Source organism: Suricata suricatta, chromosome 6 (genome assembly GCF_006229205.1).
Source record: "Suricata suricatta isolate VVHF042 chromosome 6, meerkat_22Aug2017_6uvM2_HiC, whole genome shotgun sequence".
Classification (NCBI taxonomy): domain Eukaryota; kingdom Metazoa; phylum Chordata; class Mammalia; order Carnivora; family Herpestidae; genus Suricata; species Suricata suricatta.
The window spans coordinates 33,204,332-33,223,668 of NC_043705.1; the positions used below are offsets into that span (position 1 = coordinate 33,204,332).

The 19,337-nt window shown below is 41.1% G+C and overlaps 1 long non-coding RNA gene across 1 annotated transcript in view; it reads right to left on the minus strand.

Moving 5' to 3' along the window:
- Positions 1-1,014: 1,014 nt before the first annotated feature.
- Positions 1,015-19,337, minus strand: part of LOC115294341 — a 41,683-nt gene continuing 23,360 nt past the window's right edge. The window contains exons 2-3 of the long non-coding RNA XR_003909822.1: positions 8,966-9,008; positions 1,015-1,038 (exon numbers count right to left, since the gene is read on the minus strand). This is a non-coding gene — a long non-coding RNA (uncharacterized LOC115294341). The remainder of the gene's footprint in view (positions 1,039-8,965; positions 9,009-19,337) is intronic.

Here is a 19,337-nt window from a genome sequence, read left to right on the forward strand (position 1 = left end):
TAAAATAATAAGTCCTCTCTGGAACGAGTGAGGGATAAACTGAAAAAAAATAGGTTACTAAATGAATATTCTGGTAGTATATTCCACATGTGCCTTGTAAATCAGGGTTTAAAAAAATTATTATTATAAATATTGCCTAGTATGGCTACATGTCCTGACTAGATCACTCTAGAGAGCAAATGGAGAGCAGTGAGGGGTGACAAAGGGGAAAATAGAAGGAAGATCGGGAGCTTCCAAGAAACCTGGTTATTGGTGTGCAGATAGCATTAGAAAAATCAAACATATTTGTAGATACTACTTCTGTATTAAAAAACCCTTTAAGATAATACATGCTAAGATATACATGCTTATTTTTAAAATCCGACCATAAAATGAGAGAAATGCATAAAGTAAAAAGTGAAAACCCTCTCCTCCACACAATCCCATTTTGCACATATAACTATTTTGAAGAGTCAGTGTGCATCCTTTCAGAACCTTTGTGTCTATGGATTTATACACACATGTAATTTTTAAGTGGATTTTATTATGCATATTTCTCACTTTATTCATCAAATGTTCTTGGACATCCTTCCATGTCAATATTTTCAGGTAATAGCAGCACAGGTATCTATTGTTGGCTTGATTATAATTGATTTAAACCTTCCCTTGTTGATGAGTATTTGTTTCCAACTTTTCACTATTGGAAGCCATGCTGCAAGGAACACCTTTGTGTCTATATCTTTGCACCACTGTGAAGTATTTCTCTCCCTTCTCCCCCTCCCAATTCTTCTGTTTTCTCTTCTCTTCTCCTCCCCTCCCCCCATGACTACTTCTCCTCTCTCTTCACTCTCTTCCTCCTCCTCCTTCCCCTCCTCCTCCTTCTTCTATTTCTTTCTCCTTCTTCTTCCTCTTCCTCCTTTTCCTCTTCTTGTGCTTCTCCTTCTCTTTCTCCTCCTTCTTCTCCTTCTTCACCTCAGCCAGTTGGAATGAGCTCTTTAACACTTGCCTCTGAAATGAGCCTGACATAAAAAGTCAAGGTCTAAAACATGGGTGCTGCTCCTGCTGGAACAAAGACACGGGGCTCAGGTTACTGGGCATCTAGGGTGACCCTAAAAGAGAAGGGGAGGCCAGAGACAGAAGCCAGTTGGATGTCTAAAAATAAACTTTACCTGCTTCAAGAGTTTGGCTACAGTTTCCTGTTAATGATTAACTAGGCGAGATGGTCAAACTGTTTCTTTAAAATACATGTGCATAAGTGAGAATATCAACCTCAGCCCATTCTGCCTCAAATTCTCATTTTTATTTAACATAGAATTGCTTCTCTATTTTAGGTCATGCTTTAAAAGAAAAAAAATCCTCAGGTAATCCTCCAAAAGAAATATTTTACTTAGTTCCTCTTTAGGACAGCCTAAATTATTACCCTGCTTTCCATTCAATGTAGCCTTATATTTTATTGCTTTATTTATAGCAGACTTGACAATATATTAACCTAAATACAGTTTCTGTAACTATGGTCTAGTGAAGTATGTACTAAAATATTTTAATATCTTCTTGTTTTTGAAACTCAAACCAGAGAACTGAAGAAAAACCTCTGCTAATATAAAAAAATCAATCCCATAGTTGAATTAAATCCCAACTCTTACACAAACATTGCTAATGTTTTATATATATAAGCTTTATATTTCTCTTTCATCCATTTCAGGGAAATAAGGCATGATGTTGATAGGGATATCATTAATTGGGATTCAGTAAACATTTATTTAGTTATTAATAGCTCCAGCTCAGTCTGAAATAGACTTGAGACTCTACCTCTTAGTAGACATGTGTCTTCAGGCAAGTTACCTAACCTCTCTGAATTTTAGTTTCTTTCTCTGAAAAATAAAACAGCATTTGTTTTGCAACAATCACATGCAGATTAAACAAACTACTCTAAACAAGCCATAAACTCTGACATTTCATAAGTGCTGCTATATTACATGATTATTGTCACCGAACCCTGCCAGGGACTGGCAATGTAAAGAAAGCAACAAATGACAATCTCTGCAGAAAGTGAAAAGAACACAGAGGCATACTGCAATTAGAGAGGACACACACACACACACACACACACACACACACACACACACTACATTAGGTTTCTTTAAACAAACCACTTTCCTCTTTTTTGATGTATTGCAAATTAAGGCTCATTGAACACCTGCTGGAGTTTCTGTAAAAGAAATTCAGCCACTACCTGGACATTTTCACTATATGATTTATCAGGCTCCCCACAGCTTGGGGGTCCTATAATTCTATAAATGACACAAGTTACATATGCCTGTGGGATCTGATCGTTATGAAACCCAAGAGAACCATAGATTTTCCAAAGCCAATTGAGCATGCTCAAATAAGGAAATACATTTAAAAGCAAGGAGGTTGATCTCATGCTCTTTAACCAGCAAAATTCTATAGCTAAAAGAATGAAAAGCACAAAGAAATGGAATGATTGTCTGTAGTCTCATTGATTTGCCGAGAAACCAAAATGAACATGCAAGCTTTCCTAACTCCTAGTTGAGTTCTCTACACAGTGATATATAATCTTCAGATGTCTATATTTACTTTTTATGAATTTATTGCTAGAGATGTGTCAACCCACAAATTCATTTGTTTACTTATATCCATGCTACCAAACACCCTTTCACTTCACCAGCAAAGTTTGTGTAACACAGTAGACAAAGCACTGAGTGAAGTGGCAGAAAACTGGGTTTGGGTTTTGGCTTCGGGACCCTTTCCTACACTACACCCTCAACTACTGGGGTTACAAATGGCTAGCCAGCTGATGTTGGCATCTGCAGCCTCTGGGGGGAGGGAGCCAAGTGTCCTTAAAGTCCTCAAAGTATTCCTCACACATTTATTGGAGCTGGGCCAACAACAGGGTGTTCAGAAGGATTTGTGTGTGGGGCGCCTAGGTGGCTCAGTTGGTTGAGTGTCCAACATCGAATCAGGTCATGATCTCATGGTTCATGGGTTTGAGCCCTGTGTCTGGCTCTGTGCTGACAGCTAGCTCAGAACCTGGAGCCTGTCTTCAGATTCTGTGTCTCCCTCTCTCTCTGACCCTCCCCTGCTTACACTGTTTCTCTCTCTCTCTGTTGAAAATAAATAAAAACTTTAAAAAAAGAGAAGAGTTTGTGTGTTCATTTTGCTCAACTGAGAATTTGCTCCAAGCAGCTTTTCTGAATTACAACAATAATGGGCCTCATCCTTTGTTCTTTTATCTTCCTTCTAGAAGCAGCAGAGTGGTTAAGATATCAGGTCTGGGGCAAAGCTGCCTGGGTTTGAATCTGGTTCTCCTTTTGTTACCTATGTGACCTTGATAAGTCTCTTCACCTCTGTGTGCCTCAGAGTCCTTACCTGTATCCTGAGGGAAGACAATACTACTAGCCTCAGGAATGTTGTGAAGACTAAGTGAGTTCTTATATACAAAACACTGAGAATTTAGCCTGGTAATGATAAACAATAAGTACATGTTAGTGGTTTCTCTTGTTTTTACGGTTCATTCATTTACCCATAGGATATTCTGAAGTAGACTTTAGGCATGACACGGACTTGGTAGAAGGTACATGCATTGTATGCAACACAGTCACAGACAGGGCCAACTGGGAGCCAGTGGCTGAAGTGGTATTCATTGCTTAGTCTGTTCTCCTTCTTGGTTAGACTACAAACAGCTTGTTTTTCCTCCCTACACCCGCCCCCCCTTATCTTTACTAGTATCCAGGTGTCTCTTACTCTTCCTAGCTCTTCCTTCCAAGTATGACATCTCACCAAAGTTGTCCCTGCTTTGATCCTCCATGGTGTTTTATTTGGGCATCCTTTATCATGCTGGTTTCCAGTGGAGTTGTCCATGAAACCATTTGGTAATTTGTTTAAAGTACAGATAACGGGGGACCACCTCAAACCTTCTGAACCAATCTCTAAATGTAGAGCCCAGGGATCTTTATTTTGGTGTTCAGTTGACAGGTAGCATGATGTGTTTTTTAAGAAAACTACCAAGGAGCCGGGCTGCTTAGGCTACTTGCTAGTTGTATAATTTTAGGCAAATTATTTAATTATTTGTCTTACTATCTTTAACTGTAAAATGGGTATTATAAGAGTGCTTGAAAGCTTGCTATGAGGATGCATGAGATAATGCCTCTTAAAATTATGTGTAGAACATTATAAACAGTAAATGTTAGCTGTTTCTTTTCTCTTTTGCTCTTATTTTACCTTCTCTCTTACCTTCCCACCCGTCTCCCCTTCTTTAATTATTGCCTTCTTTCCTTCCAACAAACACATATTGGTCATCGACTCAGGGCATGACTTTGGGGACCCATAGATGAATTAGGTGTGATACTAGTTGCTTATGGGCTTATAGTCTAATGGGGGAAACAGACACAGAAATGAATAAATATAATTCCAGGTATTCCCACAGATATATTTACAGAATATGAATGAAAGAGTTGTTTTCTTAGAAAGGAGAAAGGGGTAAGGAGAGGTTCCAAACAAGTGACTTTGGCATTCAGGGTATGAACAGAGATGAAGTTAATCTATTCCATACAACAAGGATTTTCAAAAATACCTACTACAAACCAAACAGAGGGCACAGTGCCTTTTTGAAAGCATCTTCCCTTAGACAGTTAACTTGATGTTTTAAGAGGTTATTGACCCCAAACAGCAAAATAATCTCTAAAAAGAAGGGTAAATTTGGAGGACTCCAAATTTCTAATTTCAAACCATACCACAAAGCTATGGTAATCAAGATAGTGGGGTACTGACATAAGTCTAGACATATAGGTCAATGGAAAAGAACCGAGAGTCTGGAAACCCACGTGTCTGTTGTCAACTGATATTTGCCAAGAATTCATGACTATTCAATGAAGAAAGATTAATATTTTCAACAAATGGTGCTGGAGGAAGTAGATAGCCAGAAAAATGAAGTGGGATTCTTAACACACACATACAAAAATGAACTCAAAATAGATCAAAGACTTGAATATAAGAGCTGAAACAGTAACATAGGTATACATTTCTGTAACCTTGGATTAGGTAATGGTTTCTTAGGAATGACACCAAAGGCACAAACAAGGAAAAATTGGCAACCTGGACTATATCAAAATCAAAATCTTTTCTGCTTCAAAGGACATTATAAAGAAAATGAAAAGACAATGCACAGAATGGAAGAAATATTTGCAAATCATAAGGGTCTAGACCCAGATCATATAATGAACTTTTGCTACTCAATAATGAAAAGACAACCATATGCTTTAAAAAACGGGCAAATGATTTGAATAGATAGTTTTTGAAAGAAGACAAGGGTCAATAAACAAAATAAAAGATGCTCAACATCATTAGTCACTAGGGAAATGCAAGTAAAAAACACATGAGGTATCACTTCCTACTCACTAAGATAGCTATGATTTTAAAAAATGGGAAAAAATAAGTGTAGGTAAGGATGTGGAGAAATTGGAACTCTCATATATTGCTGATGGGATTGTAAAATGGTGCAGTCACCGTAGTTCCTCAGAGTTAAACACAGAGCTCCCATGTGATCCAACAATTCTACTCCCAAGTATAATCCGAGGAGAAACAAAGACATTTATCCACAGAAAAAACTTATACGTGCATATTCTTAACAGTATTATTCTTAATAGCCAAAAAATAGAAATGACCTAAATGTTCGTCAACTGATAAATGCATAACAAAAGAATATCCATACAAAAGAACATTATCCAACCATAAAAAAGAATGAACTACTGATTGATACATGCTATACAACAAGTGTAGATCACATTATTTCAGTAAAAGAAGACAGACACAAAAAGTCACATGGTATAGAATTCCATTTGTATTAAATGTCCAGAAGAGTCAAATTCATGAAAACAGAAAGTTGATTAGTGGTTGCCCGGGAGTTGGGGAAGGAGGGAGTGGGGAGTGACTGCTAAAAGGTATAGAGTTTATTGTTGGAGTGACGGAAAAGCTCTGGAATGAGGTAGTGGGGATGTACAAAATTAAGAAGATCCTAAAACCCAGTGAGTTGTGTTTTTTTAAACGGTGAAGTTTATATCAGATGAATTAGATATCCAGAACAATAACCAAAGTGAAAAAAGTTCTTGACACCAGCACATGCTTTCTGTTTTCTTTGGAAGGTTGACACAGTGTTATAAATCAGCTGACATAATCAAGCACAAGAGTTATGCCATTGCTGTTTGTTTTGTACAGATATATGTTCCATTCGAGGTGAGAAGTTAAAGTTCATCCAGATTATGATCAAGAGAAGGCAGGGCCAAGGGAAGTCTCAGTTTAAGGGATCTGCTTGTCGAGACTTCTTTGACTAACTTCTAAACTCCCATATGATAACTCGTGTTCAAAGCACCACTTTGAAAAAACAACTTTTATTAAACCTGTATGGCACGCTAATTACTGGGTAAAGCCTTGTCTCAGAGGTACGCGTGAGACTTGTCTGGATATGTACAAGCTCTCGTGGCGCTCGGAACGGCTGTGTATCTGGGGCTGACCCGTGGGCACTCCTGCATCCTCTGCACCTGTCTCTCTGCAGGACCGCACGGACGGTGTCAGCTCTCTGTTCCTCCCATGTGCTTTCACTTTGCTTGTTCTTTGGGTGGACCTAAGATGTGATTTGTTCTTGGGAATGTAATTCACAGATAATGTGGACTTAGTCGTGTCTATTCAAGCAGAACCTTCGTTTCTGTCTACCTTTTTAATGCAGTTCAAATGCTAATCCACTCTCCTCAGTGAACTCCGGAGCATACCTAAGCAAGTGTAGTATTTCCAGTCCTTGAGGAGGAGCCCTCGTCTATACAGTAGAAGGGTAGGATTTTCATTACTTAATGTGACAAACTGTTTTTTACTGATGATTACATTCCAGATGTGGCCCCCCACGCCCCCATGGAGATACAAATAAGGAGTCTGAAGCATTTTGCAATCTTACTAGGTGCGGAGATTAATTGTATTGCAGACTCCCTGATGCTGGGGGCGTGGGGGGTGGGCAAGGGAATTACTCTCAGAGCTTAATTATGAAACTCACATAAAATGGATATAAAGTCATCTAAAGGGGCAGAAAGAGTGGTAAGATGAGACAGAGAAAAAAGAGAGTTGGTAAAGCAAACCTCAGCAGTACTTCCTCCAAGCCCACCCAGGAGATAACATGATTTGGGAATTCTGTAGGGGAGAGGTGGATAGAGTGTTGTAAACCCCTGTGAGCTGAGGGCTTGCTGGCAATGCTGTTCTTAAGTGAGATGAATGACTCAGGCCATGTTAGCCTGATGACCGTAAAATTGGATTTCCCTGCCTTCCTTTCCCCCATGGAATAGATAGATATTCACTAGCAACTTTCCGAAAGTGTCTGCCTTCCACAGGACAGCATGCGGTAGTGGTTAAGTGTCCAGCTTCTGGTTCACACCATGTGGGTTCAGCTCCTGTCTCTAACACTTACTGGCTTTGTCATCTTACAAGTTACAGAACCTCTGACTTTCTCTGTGAAAGGGGCTTAACCACAGTTTCTACCAAATAGGCATCTTGTGAGGATTAAACTAGGTAATCATATAAAGTGCTTTATACCATGCCTGGCACCTTGTTAATAAATGCTAACCACTGTGATCGTTGTTATATTATGTAAGTGTACTTATGTCTTTGGGGAGTGAATAGGCTGCTTACCCATCCCAATGTTTTTTGTTGATGGTTACTTAGTTGGGCTTCTGACTTAGTATGCTAATCACATGAATTTAGTTGATTCTGACAGGAAGAGAGGGGTGGGGGGACTGAGATTCGGGGACTCTGATCCTACCTAGGATTAGTGCTAAAGCGGAGGCAACTTTATGCCACTTTGTGAAGTTTCCTGGAGCCAGCCTGGTAGTCTTCTCTTGAAGTTACCAACTTGATCAGGATTTTGCTTTGAATTTCCTTAGGAAATTCACACAAGACTAATTAAATGGGGCCAGTGGTTCACGTGGTGATTGAGAGCTGAAACACTCATCTGCTGGGGACTGGGTTTATATATAATATGCTATACCTCTTTCTACAACCCTCTGAACCCTTCCTTCCTGCTCTGAGCATAAAAGCTACACTTCACACTAGGGTCCACAAGGTCTTTCCTATCTGACAAGTTCTGCCATCCGACCACCTGGTATAACTCTCCCTTGCTCCCCACGCTCTAGTCCAAGGGTTGGCAAACTACAGCAAAGTTTGGTGATGTTTTATTGGAACACAGCACACCCTTTTGTTTACATATTGCCTAAGGCTTCCTTCATGCTGCAGTTGGCGGTAGTTCAGACAGGCACCATGTGGCCCACAATGGCCAATGATAACGCCTAGTTGCACTGGACTCGGGAAATGAGGTCTACCTGTGCCTCCGAGATGAAGAAATGATTTTGTTTATCAGCTTACAGTTCTTGGCACAAAAACAGATCTATGGAGTCAGTCAAGTGTCCGACTTCAGCTCAGGTCATGATGTCGTGGTTCATGAGTTTGAGCCGTGCATTGGGCTCTGTGCTGACAGCTCAGAGCCTGGAGCTGCTTTGGATTCTGTCTCTCTCTCTCTGACCCTCTCCTACTTGCTCTTTCTCTCTAAAAAATAAATAAATTTTTTAAAAATTAAAAACAAAACAAACAAACACCCACAAATCTATGTGCTGGGGGTTCTGAAGATCCAATTGCTCTTACCATTCTGATTACCACCCATTTCCCCACCAAAGATTCCTGGGGCACCCTCGACAGAGCTTAACTTCAGGGCACATATTTTGAAAAACACTGACCTTACCCATTTGATCTGACACTTTGAATAAAGTTACTTTGTAACTTTGTAAGTACAAATACCACCCATGCTTTAAAAACATTTAACAGGAAGCCAGTGACAGTTTCGCATTGAGTCTAAATTCCCTGCTTAATAATAAGTAACAACAATAATAGTTGCTAGCACATGCTGCACACTTGAAGGATTTTACCTAATCCTTACCTATGAGGCAGTGCTATTCTCATCCATTTTGAAGATGAGGAAGCTGAGGAAAAGAGAAGTTAAGTCAGTTGGGTGAGTTACATAATAATGCAAAATGAATGACAGATACTAAATTCAAAACCTGCTGTCTGAGCTACCGCGAGGGTTAATTTGTGTCAGCTCTATAACCATATTCGATGGTTAAACTAATACCTCATCCTTGCATAGTGTGTAGTTTACAAAATCAATGAGCTGATCCTCATTAATCAGGTAAGTAAACAGAGGCAGGACAATGTTAAGTGATTTGATAAGGTTATGTATTGACTGTCAGGCAGAGGAATATTAGAAACAACTGTCGAGCACTAAAGCTTGAAGGGGCACTGAATGCCATCGCCTCCTCTTTGGCACAGTCACACAGCTGGAACCTTCTGGGCACGGAGTCAGAACAAAGTATTTGACATGCATTTCAGCCATATATATTAGTACATGCCAAATACATACAACCCTTGAGAAAGAAATTCTGCTCCAAAGAATACGTTCTCCCTCACTCATAGGAGAGGCAGTGTCGTGATAATAAAAAAATGAAACCACCTTAATACCAACCAAAGGGAGAATGTTTAAATTAACTATGCTACATCCAGAAGAGAAAATGCTGCCCTCACAAATCGCATTTTTCGAATTATCCGGGGAAATGCTCACAAAAAATATCTATATATTCTTATTTATACTTTTTAATATCTACTTATACTTAATAACATGCACTTATTTTATACAACATATACATGTGTATATCAATTGCATGTGTATAAGACGGTCTTTGCTTTTGATATATCTTTATGTATTTTATTCTTTTATATTAGATGTTTCCTAAAATATACTAATTTATCCTAAATAATTTCACAGGAAGTATGTTAAAATATTAACCATGGCTATCTGTGGGAAGTGGATGATAGTTGATTATCATTTCCTTCAATATATTTTTCTGTACTTGTCTATTTTATCCCAAGAAGCTATTTTACTTCTGTGAGGAGAAAAGATTCACGATGCATGTTATTTTAAGGAACCATGCTGGCACCCTGTACATCACAGCCTGCCTCCTCAGCGAGGTCCTGCCCTATCTGGGAGCCTTGAGCATTTAAATGCAACCACTAAAAAAACATATCCCTGCTTTGAATCAATTCTGAATTGCACTCAGAAACTCCCAGTTAACCGTCAGTACCAGCTAAGTGTGTTGTGAATTTAATCATCTGTATGTTGCTGGTGCAGAGATAGGAAGAGGGAAAGGGAGGTTTCAATCTTTGTGGTTTCATGGAATGTACTGTTTGGGGTCCCTTCAGAGCAGAAGAGGGAAAAGGTGCAGATAAGATGTAGGACTGCAGGGTTCTAGGACCAGGTGTGGCCTGTGCTGGACCTCCTGGAGTGGGGGTGGGCCATGCCTATCGCCAGTACATTCATTTCTTTTTTTTTTTAAACTGTTTACTTTTTTATTTTGAGAGAGAGTACATGGAGGAGGGGCAGAGGAAGGGATCCAAAGCAGGCTCCACACTGTCAGTGCAGAGCCCTACGCAGGGCTCCGTACCACAAACCCTGAGACCATGACATGAGCAGAGATCAGGAGTTGGACGCTTAACCGACTGAGCCACCCGAGCATCCCTCCCACCCCCGACTCAATGCATTCATTCCTATATCCACTGAATTTTAACAGGGCTTCCGAACCTCCTGAGAAATATCAAAATCTTGCTCACTAATGTGCAGAAATGACGGTAGTCCCATACGGAGGACGGATTGCACGGTGGAACGGGTACCTCTGGGGAGGAACTAAACTGGAGCTGCAGTTCCCATCATGAAAGTTATCATTAGTGCAGACCGGGGTGACAAATAGAATCCCGGCTGACATCAGAACTTTTCCTCACCCAGTCACCTCAGGGCCCTGTCAGCCTTGGAGAAAAAAAGGCACGATGGCTGTGATAATGGAGGAATGATAGCTCTATGAGGGGAATAACACATGGGGGTTCAAATAACTTTACCGTGGGGTGGAGGTGGGGGCCCTGCTGAGTGCGCTATTGCCAGGACACTGGCTTTGAATTACAGTTACAATGGCTTGGCCATGCACATGACCGTCCCTGAGGTGTGGGTGCTAGCTGCAAAGATGACAGGAGCATTGTTTACACCTTAGAGGACCAGTACTTCTGGAGCAGGGTCAGGATGTGGGGCGATGACTTCTCTGCCTGGCCACCACCGCTTTAGGGAGAAAGTCCTTCCCACCAACCGCCGGTACACCAGAGGCTGAACAATTCTGCTGCGGGACTCCTCAGCAAGTGTTCAGGCCTCGCTTTGCTGGGTGGGAAGGTGACAAGGGTTCCTGGCTTCAGTGACTGGTGTTCCAAATTTACCAGCAGGGGGCCTGCAGGATTTCCAGGTGGTGGTCGCTGTGACAGCAACAGGAAATGGGGACAGACCCCTAGTCCCAAGGGACATCTTTGTGGAAGCATTGGAGCCCAGGTCCTGTCATGGTGGGGGACACTCAACGGAATTATTTTTTTTTATCACATGTTAGCACCCCAGGGCATTTCCGACATATTTAGGGGTGGGGGACTCTGTAAAGGCAGAGGCAAAGGAGAGATGCCCATAATTAAACAAGTGTGCAATGGGGACCAGTTTATTCGTGATTCACCATGAATTCTCTATTTTTCTAGAGCAATTTGGCGTCTGTATCTACTTGTTACAATTATTTCAAGGAGATAGGCTTCCAGGACTTCATTTTTATTAGATGAGAGAAACACCATGATGTCAGGCACATCTGGACAACATTTCACCATAGGTAAGAGTTTATTTTTGGAGGCCCCTCTCTCAAGGAATCTTTTTAGTCTGTCCACAGTATCCTCAGCAATCCCACAACGATTGTATTCTCTACCCCATATTTATTCCATTCTTTTTCCCCGTTCCCACTTAAGTTAGCTATGATGGCAGAAAAGCAATCTGATAGGTAAATTCATGCAAAATGACAAATGACTGACAGTAGGTCAAGTTAAAATTTCTATTGTAAAGGAGGATGTCTGAGGCCCACCAGGCCTTAACAGAAAGGAATCAGGTTCATTGTGAAATTCTTTCATAATGACAAACCGTTGGAGGGAAAATTTTGGGCAGGGGAACTTCCTAGAATCTATTAATGATACACCAAAGGCAACTCAGTGGGCTCATAAAGCTCACTCTTCTGGTTCTGATGATGGAGCTAATAATTCCTAAACTCAAACTGCCTAAACTTCACAGAGTTTTGTTCAACGTCCTTTCGAAGTAGGAAGAGCAGAAATGATCATCCCTAATTCACAGCTAAGACATAGAGCGTAGTGGGAAATACTCAACTTGCCCTACCCTTTTGCCTGGTAGTAGGTAGATCAGGACTGAACACACAATGTCATATTGTTTGGGCCCAAAGTGCCCAAGACAAAAGTGTTTTCCACGGCTCTGATGGGGATCCTGCAATGTTAAACTAGCAGTAACTTACCGGTCAGCAAGATGATCTGATCTGCAAACTTCTCTTTCTCTCATTTATCATTTCTAATCCTTCAGCACATCCCGTTGACTTTGCATTCAGAATGCGTGCTGTGAATGACCACTTTCCACTGCTTCTACTACAACATGCGTCACCAGGTCCTCACTGCATCTCACGTTAGAGGATCACAAGCTTCTAGACTGTTCTCCCTGCTTCCCCCTGTAGTCTGTTCTTCTCCTGCCAGCCAGAGGGATCTTGTGAAAACTAAGCCAAGTCCCCGGCAGTCCTTGGCTCGAGCCCTCCTAAGCTCCCCGTCCCATTAAAAGTCAAAGCCAACATCTCCAACCTGGTCCTCGGCTGCCTTGCTGCCCAAGTCTCCACACCTCGGCCCCCGGTTCTCTCTGGCCACAGTGGTCTTTCTGCTATTTCTTCAACTTGCTAAGCTCTTTCTTCTGTGGAAGCCTTCCTCCTTGCTCTTCCCCTACCTGGAGTCCCTTAGATGTCCACATGACCACATGATGTGCTCTGACACTTCATTCAGCCCCCTGTGCAAACATCACCTCCTCAGAAAAGCCCCTGCCCCACGCCACCCAAAACAGCACCTCCAGTCACTCTACCTTCTTGCTACATTTTTATTTTCTTCATAGCACTTTCATCCAGCACATCAGACATTTCAAAAGTGCACTGTCTGGCTCTCCTATCTAAATGTAAGCCCCCTGTGAGTTTTGTTTTGTTCATTTCTCTATCCTCACTGCCTAGAATAGTGCCTGGCTCTTACTTGCTGAATACATGGAACCGAGACACAGAGCAACGCATTTCTCTTTAGATAAGCCCACACACAAAAAGTGGTTTCTTCCTTTTCGGTTTAAACTCCCCAGTGTATGACATAGTCCTGTGATCTTTTTTTTCTTTCTGATGCCCTGACCTCTGGGTGACCTTTAGCAAGTAACTTGACTTCATTAGAACTCACTTTACCCAGCTGGAGAATGGGAATGAAAATAGCACCTACCTTCCTTAAGTGAGGCAGCCTTTGAAAAGCCATCTTTGCTTTTTAGAGAGCATATAGATGAAAATCCTGATTTGAAGTTACAATTAAAGTCCTAGGAGGGTAGGAGCTGTGCTTTGCTGCTCTCCATTCCTGCCCAGAGGAGACATTCAGTAAGTGCTTATCAAAGTTAATATCTGTGGGACGAAAACTGCACCTACTTCTGTCTCAGTCATCACGGAAACCGGCCCCCTTTCTGGGCCGACGCTCTGAAAGCAACGGATGAAATCTAACTTAGAAGTGACGCAGATTCCTTTTTTCCAGAAGAAGCCTGACACTCCGTGGACAAAAGCCACTGCTGGTGTGTTCTGGGCTTTGAACGTGAAGTAAGGAATTTCACAAGAAGAGAAAACATTCAGATCAGAGGTTTCTTTCAGATATAACTTGTTTCAGAGTGACCCTGATTAATACAGCGACGCTCCTAATTTTGGTGCGTTTCCTGTTTCAGCTAAGAGCTACTGAGTCAGCAGATATTTCCCGAGGTCAGACCCTCGTGAAAACTCACATATGTGGGCTGGTGCTGGGAACTTTCTGATGCTCAACAAGGATCTGTTCAATCAACAAGTGCGTGGATATTCAAACTAAACAATTTGCTTCCATCTTCCCCTCTTTTCTTCCCCCTATTCCCGTTCTAACTCCTTTTCATTCATTCCCTATTCTGCCCCAGTCCCTCTCTTGGACACGCAGGCATTTTATGGTTCTGCTGGGCTTGGAAGTTCACTGATCCTCTAAAGTCCAATAATTTGGCATCTGAAGATCTGAGTTTTCTCCTGGTCTCTACTTAAATGTGTTGTAATTTCCCCAGCAGAAGTGAAAGTGATCTGCATCTCCTTGAATATCTGCATAGGCACAAGAATGAAGGCGGAGGCAGCCAGAGAAAAAGGAAGAGGGGATTTTGAAGAGGCTGAGGGCAAACTCTCACAGGTCTTCTGACCACTCTGTGGGAGGAAATGAAAACTTGCGTTCAAGGGCAGTTTTGCCATTGATTATAATTCTCTGTCATCAAACAGGTGCCAGAAAAAAAATTCATTTTGATTTTTATACGTTAATTTTAACAACTCATTTGCCTGAGGAGGGGCGATACCAGGACTCCTACTTTATAGTTAATTTGAAGATGAATAAAATAGTAATATACCTTTTGTTTCCCCTAGAACTGAACACCTAAACCAGCACAGTACCCTGATCACGATCCCACATGTGCATTTAGGTTGTAAATTAGCTCTGTTTTTAAGCACATTTGTTACAGCTGAGCAAGCTGAGAAATACATTACGCGGCCATATTGATACTAATGATGGTGACCTTCAGAACTCTGTTAAACCCCACGAACACCCACAGCAGAGCCAATAATCTTGGCTTCTTTTGGCCCCAATCAGAAGGTTTTCATCTAATACATTTGGCTCTAATCACAGCAGAATCTTTCAAATAGATTTGTTTCCAGAAAGCTTGCTTGACAGGGTCAAATGGCAGAAGTTACAAAGGATGTCATTGTTTTACATAAAGTATCTGTGGAAATTATACCTAGAAACGGTTGCCTTTTTATCCTATTAGCTGGCTTAAAGAAAGTGACAGCTAGGTCAAATGGTTACTACAGTGGCAAGGATCACTTTATGGTACATTTGTATTAGTTCTAAGACATAGTAATATGAAATGAAATTTATCAGAATTAACTGGAAATGTTTTGCTTAAGAAGTGGAAAAGATGAGGGACGCCTGGGTGGGTCAGTCGGTTAAACATCTGACTTGATTTGGGCTCAGTTCGTGATCTCACGGTTTGAGTTTTTGAGTTGGGCTCTGTGCTGACAGCAGGGAGCGTGCTTGGGATTTTCTCTCTCTCAAAAATAAATAATAAACATTAAAAAAAGGGGAAAAGATGAATAACTTATTAAGAACATTAGAAGACTTAAATGTGAGACCTGAAAGCATACATCTTCTAAAAGAAAACATAGGCAGTAATCTCTTGGACATCAGCTTTAGCAACACATTTATGGCACTGTCTCCTCAGGCAAAGGAAACAAAAGCAAATATAAACTATATGTATGACACCAAAGTGAAAAGCTTCTGCAAAGCAAAGGAAGCCATTAACAAAACAAAAATACAACCTACTGAATGGGATATGTGCCAATGACATATCCAATAAGGGGTTAATATCCAAAATATAAAAAACATCTACAACTCTACAACAACAACAAAACTCCCCAAAAATCCAATTTTAAAAATGGGGAGAGGACTGAATAGATATTTTTCTTTTTTTTATAAACATTTTATTATTTATTTTTGAGAGACAGAGACAGACAGATCATGAGCAGGGGAGGGGCAGAGAGAGAGAGAGACACAGAATCCAAAGCAGGCTCCAGGCTCTGAGCTGTCAGCACAGAGCCGGACGTGGAGCTCGAACCTACGAACTGTGAGATCATGACCTGAGCCGAAGTCAGTCGCTCAACCAACTGTGCCACCCAGGCGCCCCTGAGTAGATATTTTTCTAAAGACATACAGATGTCCCACCAACACATGAAAAGATGCTCAACATTGCTCCTATCAGGGAAAAGCAAATCCAAAATGGCTAGCATCAAAAAGACAAAAAATATAACAAGTTTTGAAGAGGATGCGGAGAAAAGGAAACACTCATGTACTGTTACCATATTTGTTGAAAGAATACTGTCAGGGTCTTTATCGAATGTGTGGCTCCACAGAACATAGTTTCTTTAGATTTCAGTCTTAGTTCCCACAATACTGTTGGCTTGTTTCAATCTTACAGAAACTGTAGGTTTTATGCATGATCATATTTTCCTCTTTGGTCTGGTTGGTAAGAAGCTCAAAACCAAATTTACAGACTATCTCTGGTGACTCCACAGAACTTAATGTTTGCATATCTTTTTCTTTCTTTTCTGGAGGATGAGTGGAGCACATTAATTTTATCATTGGCTTTATTTTATTACCAATATTTTCTCTTCACTTCTATTCTTGCAACTGTTTTCTTTTCTCCTTTTCTATTTATACATTCTTTTTAAAAAATATTTAATGTTTATTTATTTTTGAGACACAGAGAGACAGTGGAAGCCAAGGTGGGGCAGAGAGAGAGAGAGAGAGAGAGAGAGAGAGAGAGGGAGACCCTCTCCAGGTTCTGAGCTGTTAGCACAGAACCTGATGCAGGTCTCGAACCCATGAACTGTGAGATCATGACCTAAGCCGAAGTCGGACGTCCAATTGACTGAGCCACCTAGGCTCATATTGTACACATTCTTAAAAGCTGTCATGCAAGGAGATGGAGCATGAGCGAGTAATTAGATCTGATCCCCAGATCAACGAGACACATCTAAAATCATCATCCTGGTGCTGCTATTTGTTCTGTCTCATTATCTTTTTAGACTACAAATTTAACTTGAAGTTATGAAGACAGTTTAATTCTCATTTTGAGTTAGCATATACTGAACTCAGTTGGTCTTCCTAGTCTTTTAAATTTTGTTCTGTTTTTTTTTTTTATTTCTAGTTTATTGTCCAGTTGGTTTCCATATTTGTTCTCTGTTTTTTATCCGTTGCCTTGGTAAATTAATATGAACTGCAACCTTAGGTTCTATTAATCATCCACTTGGGGAAGACGCTACTGCTACACTTTCCAGGGTAGTCCATGCTCCGGTGAGCATCTTATCTGTGTGTGACAGTTGCGGGGGGTGAGGGTTCTATGGTGAGCTCTCACATTCTTGTGCTCTGTCTGCCCAGCGGCTGTTCTTGCATTTATTTCTGCCCTTTCTGACTCAACGCATCAACTTATAATTTGGCCATTTTGTGTTCTCCGTCTCTCCTGATCCCTTCTCTCTTTCCCTTTATGTCTTTCTCCTGTCCTTCCATCCACTCTCCTCTCCCCATATATACTTCCCCAGAAGATCAAAAGAAACAACAAAGGCTCATACAGAATCAGGCCATTAAAACAGAAATAAAATTCTAGAAGCCATAGAAAAGGAAACAAGTACAGGAGGAATCTAGTTATGATTATAGTCTTTTTGAAAAGTCTAAATCCCAGTTAGTTAAGATATAGTGTAATAATGATTTCAGGAGTAGAATTTAGTGATCTGTCCCTTACATACAACACCTAGTGCTCGTCCCAAGGGCCCTCCTAATGCCTATCAACCATCTAGCCCACTGTCCCACCCAGTATCCTTCCAGCAACCCCCAGTTAATTACAGTCTAAAACTCAGTGTGGACTCTGCTAATTCCTGCAAAAGGAAAAGCCAGAATAGGTCCTGTAAATTCCAGTGGAGACAACCTGTATTAACATATGGCCTGCCAGTACAGCTGGACCTGGGGCGGGTGGAAGTAGAGAAAAAGAGGATTGTGGTGGACACTGGAGATTTATTTGAATACATAATGGAATGGAGACACCTGGGCCCATTTTGGAATCATCCTGAGTCTTCTCTTTATTTCACATCCAATCCATTAACAAATTCTATTATTCCTAGTCTATAGATGGATGTGCATCTGACTTCATATACCAGGGCACATCTGACACGTACTTCTTCCTCCACTACTTCCGGCCCGTGCTGGTCATCACCATCTCTTACCTGGACTGCCATAGCCTCTCTTACTGCCTGTTCTGCCCCTGCCCTTGCCCTTGAATGTCCTCTTCTCCAACCAGCAGCCAATGTGACCATGTGAAAATATACATCATGTCCCTCTGATCAGGTATCTCCTGTGGGTTTCATCTCATTCACACTTAGAATGAAAATCTTTCCAACGGTCACTTGACTCTACAAGATCTGGGCCCCTGACTTCTCTGAGCTTTCTCCCCCACTCCTGGTGTTTCGGCCATGCATCCTGAATGGCCATCCTCAGGCGTGTTCCCTTTGCCTGCAAAGATCCTTCAGTTTCACCCACATCTCACTCCTTATCTCCTTCAGGCCCTTGCTCGGGTGTTTTCTCAACCGAGAGACCATCTTACCTGAATTCCTTTTTATCCCATCTAAAATGCAGACTCTACTACCCCCGCCCTCTCTATCCCCTTGTTTTATCTTTTCCCCCATAGCACTTATTACTACCTACCATACTGTGTATGATTTCACCAACTTATTTATTGCCTATCCTCAGCCCCCCATTGAAGAAAAAACTATTGTCGGGCAGGTTGTTGTGTTGTTATCATTGTCTTCATGTGTCTTGCTTATGCCCAACACCCAAAACAGCGCCAGGTGGGTGAGTAGCACAATAAATATTTGTTGAATGAATGAATGATTGAAAGTAAATATTCTGGCCTCATTGGCACAAATTCCAAACAGCCTAGCTAGTACAGCAGAATGCCATCCAAAATAAATGAACAGAATGAAGCAAGTTCCCCATTGCCAAAGTAAAATAGAAAATTAAGGCAACAACCAGTTGGTTAATTAGGGCACAGGGATTTGTACTGTTATAGGATCATATAGAATCGTGAGACTGAAAAGAAATGTGAGCTGTCTCTCAGCCCTGTCTCCTGACTGCAAGGAGAAGGTACACTTCCCATTTCCACCACGCTAAAGGGGATATTCTCTGTGCTTAAGTGCATCTGGAGAAATACTCTCATGTTCCAGTCACTCACCATTTTTCCTTTTGATGGTCAATAATTCACTATCCACCTCCCTTCTTAGAAAGTCAACCTCCACCTTAAATCCCACTCATTAAATGAAAAGCCAACTGTGATGACCTCAATCTCCTGGTTTTCTTTGACTATCGGGCCTCAAGCAGCAATAAAAAGAAGTACAATGTTCCTCAGGTTATCGATGGCACATAAATCAAAATTCTGCTAAACAATATTGAAGACTGTAGCTTTTTCTTTCAGTAATTTCCTCTGAAATAAAATGTTCTATTATAGGTTACAAACAACTTTCTCTCTC